Genomic DNA, 7,387 nt, shown 5'->3' on the forward strand with positions numbered 1-7,387 from the left:
TGATGAGGTATTGGCGTTGGGTGTTGGGTGTTGGTGATGGTGTTGGGTGTGTTGTTGGATATAAAGAGCAGAAATAAGTTAAAGTTTGTTTGTTGGATTTTAATAAAGGTATTTTTGAAAAAAAAAAATGTTTGGTGTACTATTAAGTTTTAAAATTTTTTAAATTAAAGGTGAGTGTAAAAAGTGTGTTGAGGTTACAGACAAAAAAGTTGGATTCGAATAACAACATTAATTCTTTTTAGTTTTGGGAGTTTTTGAGGAGTTTTAAAAAAATAGGATTTATTAATGGGAGCCATAAGATCTCACATGAACATTAACACTCAAATCTCTCATGACCTCTCTGCGCGCTAGCTGTCCTGTCTTATCCGTCTTCTCTCACAAACCCATCTCTGGCCAGTGATTGAATTGAAAGCCAAGCACTCAATATGATTCCCCAGGACCGCAATGGTAATCGGATCATCAACCCGTGATGTACTTAGAGCTCAAAATTATTTCCACTGAATTCTTGCTAATTAATTGTGCCAATCCATTGTTTTGTACATTCATATGGCACATCACCATTAAAGTTCATGTGCCAAATTTCTATATTTTTTTTGCCCGGAAAAATTCTATATTTTTATCATTTAAATGTGTCAAAATATGACATTGACACATCTAATGACATTGAAGTATTGGAGATGCCTAGGCATTGAAAATATTACTAGCTATGAGTGTATTTAGTAAAGGGGTTTAATTAAGAACAAATTATAGCAATATTTCTCAAAATTTACTCTGAGTAGTATTTGATCCACAAACTTGTTTTTTAAATTCTATAGTCATCAAACTTTTCTTCGTGTATTACTTTAATCTATTCCGTCGACTTCATCCAATTTTTCGTCAGTTTTGACTTTTGAGGGGAAAAACTAGCAAACCAGCCTTCCCGCCCACATCATCACCACCATATCCTCCTTCTGTTTAAGATCCATAAAATAAAAGAAAAAAAAAAAACAAAAAGTCAACAATATGCATAATCCATTATTTTGTATTTAATAATACAAACTTTGATTGTACCACCAAAGTTTTAACTTGAAATTCACTTATTAGAAATCTAGATCTCTCATATTTGGCAATTAATTAAAGGATAAACAAAAAAACATCATCAAATAAAAGAAAGCAAGATGCTTGAAACTTAAGGAACTATTAATTTGCAGATCTACAGGATGATCAATTGGCAACTCCATAAAGTTAAAAATCCGAAGAACAAACAAGAAGAAAATCTACAAAGAATTACCTTAACAGTTGATCAAGAGCATGAAGACCCCAAATTAATAGCAAGCCAACCAAAACCACCCCGACAACAACGTCCACAGGCCATTTTGACTTTAAGTACTTCCTTTCCAAAGTATCCCAGGCCATTTTGGCCGTGCTAATGGTTGCGATAAAAGAAAACACCTCAGACCCGCAAGAAATGTGGATTGCATGCAGAGCCTTGGCATTTTTCTTCCTCCATAGCTTAAATTCAGCTTCCTCATCTTTGGCTTGAGGAGGTTCAGTACTGGTGGCTTCGACAACGTCCCAGAGATCTTCCGCCATCAGGTAGGTTTTAACCCGAACACTCCATTCATCATAATTATTTTGGTTAAGAACTTCAAAAACAATTGCACTAGGGACGACTACAGCAGCTGTCATCCCAGCTTGATCTGTCAATTTTTCCAAACTCATTTTATTTCGAGCATGTATATATATATCATGTGAAAACAAGAAAATAGTAATAACTATGAAACCAGCAAGCTTGTATATAATTAACTACTCACAGATGAATTGAATTGGGGAAATCTTCAAAAAGCTGCAGAGCTTGTAAGTTCCACTATGTGCAGGCAGAGTAGCTAGCCAAACTTCTGATTTATAGATATATTAATATATTTAGTTTCTGTTTGTTCGTTTTAATCAGCAATTGAAAAAGACTTGGGAAAAGACTGCGCAATATATATCCTCATTCGTATTACAGTTGGGCACCTAAAAAGAAAAGAAAAGAGGGGAGCACTCGCAAATGGTATAAATTCATATACCATGCATGTGACCGTAAGATCATATATTAACTTTGTATCTCCTCAATTTGAATTTCAAATGGTGCGGAAGTGTTTATAAATTCATATATGGATTAACTTTCTGAGAAATTTTTCTGTAAGATCATGTGGGCATGATGATGTGTTGTTAACTTGTTATTAATTTATTCAAATTATAATTAACATGTGTATAATCATTAATATGAAAAATCTTAAATCCTAAACAATACAAAAAAATTTGAGTGAATTGTTAGACTACATCACTATGCCATGCAGTGTTACAATCATACACAAATTTTTTGCACTTTAGGGCGTATTTATTTATCACATTATTTAGAATCCAAACTTACTCGTCTAAATGCAATATCGAATACTTGTTAGTTTTACAACCTGCTTGGAGTATTTTAGTTGCATTGGAAATAATTAATGAATTAAACCTTAACCTTAAACCTATCCTAATTCTTTACCCACCCATTCTCCCGCTTGGACTAATACAAAGAACTAACTTGCTCAAATTTAATAATGCTTATTAAATTACTTGTTGACAATTCCGTTTTATAATTTTCTTTAGAATATCATTGACATTTTTTTTCGGGAGACAATAAAACGACTTTTACTTATTTTTTCTCTTTTGTTCTGAAAAATATTCCACAAACATTCTCACTCCATACCAGAAGAATCGATGCAAACGTGGGCCAACCCCACTCATGGAGAGAACCGATTCAGTGAATAGACAAAAGGAAGAAGACATCAACGACTAGACTAGACGTGGGCCAGCGGGCCCCACGGGAATTGAATTCCATGGATCACACTGGAGGTTTAATTAATGTAGGATTTAGATTAAGTTCGCAATTTAGGGAGTAGATTAAGTTAATTAAAACTTAAAAGCATCAATGTTATGTTAGATAAGCTTCATCTATTCAGCTGCAGAAGCTTGAACAATTGCTGCTATCTGGTATTTGATATTGGAAAGAACATCAAATTAAAGATCAAACATACATATATATAAGTATAAGTATATGTATACATATTCTTCTCTTGACGGTGAGAAGACGGTCGTCAGTGACGGTGGTGAGAGGGTGAGAGGACGACCATGGGTGCAGTGGTGCGACGACGGACATGGGTGACGATGGTGAGAGGATGATGGTGGTCGATGGTCTTGAAAGATCTGTAATGGCTTAATTAAAGAGGAGAAGAAGTTGATATAGGAGTGTAGAGAGGGGAGAGTGAGAAGAGGGTGTTCCTAAATCTGGGAAATGTCGAATGAATTGAGTGGAAGTTTATTAATTTTTTTTTTAAAACACCCTTCATGACGCTAAAAGAAAGAAATTAACGTCCAAGAAAATTTTATGTAATTGATGCAATTGAACTTAACTGCCTAATACCGCTCTCCGTAAGGACTGTCTTGGCATGGACTAGCTATAGGGACTGGCGCACTGGCTTGACATGGACTAAGCTAGCTAAGAACTGTCTTTATGCATGTTTGGTGTAGTGTAGGACTAACAAGTTGGACAGATCTGAGATTTCCTTTAACTAAAATTTCAAGTGGGTACTTTAGAGGGAGAAGTAGGAATTAAGGTGAGTGCTTCACTGAGATTTAGAGGGTGGTTGGGCAAGCCACCGGAGAGCTGGAGCTGCGGAGGCGATCGACGAGGGTGGCTGGGCAAGCTGCCGAAGAGCTGGAGCTGCAGAGGTGACTGGTGGCAGTGCGGCTGGCAGTGGATCGAGGGTGTCACAGGGAAGAGGTTGGTGATGATGGTGAGGCAAGCCAAGGAGGTTCTTAGCTAAACCTCCACTTTCTCATGGGTTTCACTAAGCCCACCTAAGAAGGTTCATTTAAGTTAGAGATGATTCACTAAGCCCCACTTTTTTTAATCTCAAGCTCACCAAACATGGGCTTAAGGTCTTAACTTAGCCAATCCCTGTTAAGAAAGTGAAACAAATATGGCCTTATAATCTTAAATTCGTCCTCATTATCTGTTACCTATGAGTCCTCTATGGCTATTTTTGTAGTAGTGGGGCATTCCATTAGCTCTTAAAGTTTTGGGTTCCTCATTCTCTCATTGCACCAATAAAGAAGATTGGGAAAGTGAATTGAGTAAATTGAAAGAAGTGTCCAACCCGAAAATTCTGAAACTGTTGAGAAAAATAAGTTATGAAGGATTAGATCGATAAACTCAAGAAAAATATATTTTTGTATATTGCGTGTTAATTTATATAAAGGTAAAGATATAGATTATACAAAAAAAAAAATGTTAGATTTATGCGGTTTTGCTGCGGTTGCAGGAATTAGAGTTCTCATTGATATGTCTCTCGTGTCAATAAAAAATAACTGTCTTTGGATGCACGATTTGGTACAAAAAATGGGTTGGGAAATTGTTCGCGAACAAGGTGATGAAGAAGAGCTTGGGGAGCGCAGTATAATTTGGAGTCCCAAGGATGCCTATCATGTATTGAATAATAAGACAGTAAGAGCCAAATATATATATATATATATATATATATATATACTTGCCTTTATTAAAAAATTGCTTGACTTTTTATAGAAAAACACCCAAGGAAATTAAAATTTATTTTCAATAAACAAGCTAGGTTAATTAGATATATGTCTACAAGTGTAATTTGGAGTAAATTTTTTTGTATACTGTATGCTCATTTATATATACTTTGCTCTTGATTGTCAGGGAACTAAAAAATTTGAAGCAATAGTCCTAGACACATCTATGATTGAAGAGCTTTTCTTGAGTAGTAAAGTATTTGAAAATATGTATAATCTAAGACTGCTAAATTTGTTTAACTCTGGTGGTGGTTGTACCAAGATGTACTACAAATTAAGTGCACGTCCCTGATCAAGGTCTTCAGTGTCTTCCTGCCCTTACATATCTCTATTGGGAAAGAGCCTGCCCTTAATTACATATCTCTATATATTGGGAAAGAGCCTGCCCTTAATTACATATCTCTATTGGGAAAGATGCCCTTTGAAATCTTTGTCGTCAAACTTTTCTCCATGCAATCTTGTTGAGCTTCATATGCCCGGTAATTGACTTGAGAAACTTTGGGATAAAGGCCAGGTATGATTAATTTTATTCTTGTTACATTAAATGTATTGTGGAAAGTTATTCATGCTAAGTTATTCCTACCATTTCTCTTTAATTTGTTACAGAATATTAGGAACTTAAAAAAGATAGCTCTTAGTGAATGCAGGCACCTGACTAAAGTTCCTGATTTATCTAGATGTCAAAATATTGAGGTTGTACGAGTTTGGTTCGCATTTCATCATATTTTGAGAATCTTGACAAGCTTAAGAATCTGTATCTGGGAGTTTGCTTTGAATCTTAAACATCTTCTGAAGATACCAGCCAATATATTGAATCTTTAACACTAAATAAGACTGGAATAGAAGAATTGCCTTCATCAGTTTGGTATCACGAAAAACTTGGTGTTTTGGATCTTAGTTGGTGTCATGACTTTAAGAATCTTCCAAGTAGCACTTGTAAGCTATTTAAACTCCCACATCTTTGTCTAAATGGATGTTCATCTCTTGGCAAGGTTGTAGAGCTTCCCTGGCAAATTAATAACATATTTAAATTTAGCAAATTACAAAAAAGTCAATAAAAAGTTTCACTATTACAAATAGGTCAACACAAAATTTCTTATCTCATATTAGTCAATGATATATTTTGAGAAATTACATTTTAGTCAATGGCGTGCCCAGCCCATTTTAGTCACTAAGCCCTAATCCATTTGATGATGTCATGTATTTTGGTGCATTAGAAAATACTAATTTGTCCATCCATTTTTTTCATTACTTATAGGCGTAACATTATAACGTTGTCCTTAATTTAGTTTAGGGTATAAAAATATAGTGTAGAGTATATAAATGAGGTTTAGGGTTTAGAATTTAGGTTCCAGAGCCCAAAACCCGGGAGCAAAACCCTAAGTTGTTTTGCTGCGTAGCAGTTAAATACAAACCTAATACAAATTTAAATATGAATAATAATGTATATTTATTAATTTATTGTAATTCATATTTTTTTATTTTGGTCAATAGTAAGGGTGTGTTTCGGACGGATCGGATTGGAAATAGGGTGTTTCAATTCCAATCCAAAAAATTTCGGAATGAAATTTCTATTCCAAAAAATCGGAATTTCAACATCTCATTCCATGTACTTAGTAAAAACAAACAAAAAGAATTAGTAATTTCATGTACAAAAACTGTGGGTGCTTTTGTTAGCATTTATGTTATTATGATACACATATATTTATAATATACATATGTTTATATTAATAGTATTAGTTATTTTTTTTAATATATATGTATGTGTATGTTTGAAACAAATAACAAATTAATGAAACATATAGTAAAAAACTAAATAAATGATATAATATTAATATAAATACGGAATAAATTGGCAGAATTTCGAAAATATCGAATTAGAATGTCTTTGGAAAATTTCGGATTGGATCAGAATTTACAGATACATTCAAATTCCAATCCAATTTTTTTCGAAATTTTCGGAATTCGGCATTTTCGGATTTCGGATTTGATTCGGACGTTCCAAAATTGAAAATTTTCGGATTGGAATCGATCGGATTCAGATTTTCCAATCCAAATCACACCCCTAGTCAATAGTGACTAAAATGAAATTACGAAAAAGTACATTGATTATAATGTAATTTTAAAAAATTTTATTGGCTTATTTGTAATTAGCTCGTTAATTAAATTTGTCTGAGACAATAATAGAAGTAGGTAGTGCCTTCATCAGTATTCGAGTGTCTCTCTGGTGTTGTTTTAATTTATCTGAAGGATTGCAAAAGGCTTGTGTTTCTCCCATCCAACATTTGTAAGTTGAAATCTCCTAGTGATCTTTGTCTCAAGGTTGCTCCAAATTGGAATGCTTCCTAGAGATCTCGAAGCCCATTGAATGTCTGAAGCATCTTGATTTAAGTGGAACAGTGGTTAAAGAGCTATCTGACTCGTCCATTAAAAATCTAATTGGGCTTAAAGATATACACTTGGATATGTGCAAAAACCTTGAGTCTGTCTCGAACAACATCTACAATTTAAACCGTCTTAAATTTCTCACCTTTGAGGGCTATTCGAGACTCAAGAAATTGCCTCCCTTCTCAATCGGTTTGTGTTCTTTGGAAGAATTAAACCTCGGTGACTGTAATATTACATTAGAAAATTTCCCAAGATATATGGAAAATTTCAACTTTAGCATTGGAGAGCTTTTCTCAAAATCTAATATTTTTTTCTAAATTATCCTCAAATTAAAAAAATATATATATAAGGAAATGACTTAAGATGCTCTTAGAGAATAAAAGGCCCAATAAAATGA

At 34.0% G+C, this 7,387-nt stretch overlaps 1 long non-coding RNA gene across 1 annotated transcript; it reads right to left on the minus strand.

Moving 5' to 3' along the window:
- Window positions 1–268: 268 nt before the first annotated feature.
- LOC147291480 (uncharacterized) lies at window positions 269–1,959 on the minus strand. Its single transcript, XR_015121146.1, has 3 exons — window positions 1,794–1,959; window positions 1,271–1,679; window positions 269–950 (listed from the first exon to the last, which is right to left on the minus strand). It is a non-coding gene; the product is annotated as an uncharacterized LOC147291480 (long non-coding RNA).
- Window positions 1,960–7,387: the final 5,428 nt, after the last annotated feature.

The sequence above is a fragment of the Dryas octopetala genome, chromosome 3 (genome assembly GCF_963921425.1).
Source record: "Dryas octopetala chromosome 3, drDryOcto1.1, whole genome shotgun sequence".
Classification (NCBI taxonomy): domain Eukaryota; kingdom Viridiplantae; phylum Streptophyta; class Magnoliopsida; order Rosales; family Rosaceae; genus Dryas; species Dryas octopetala.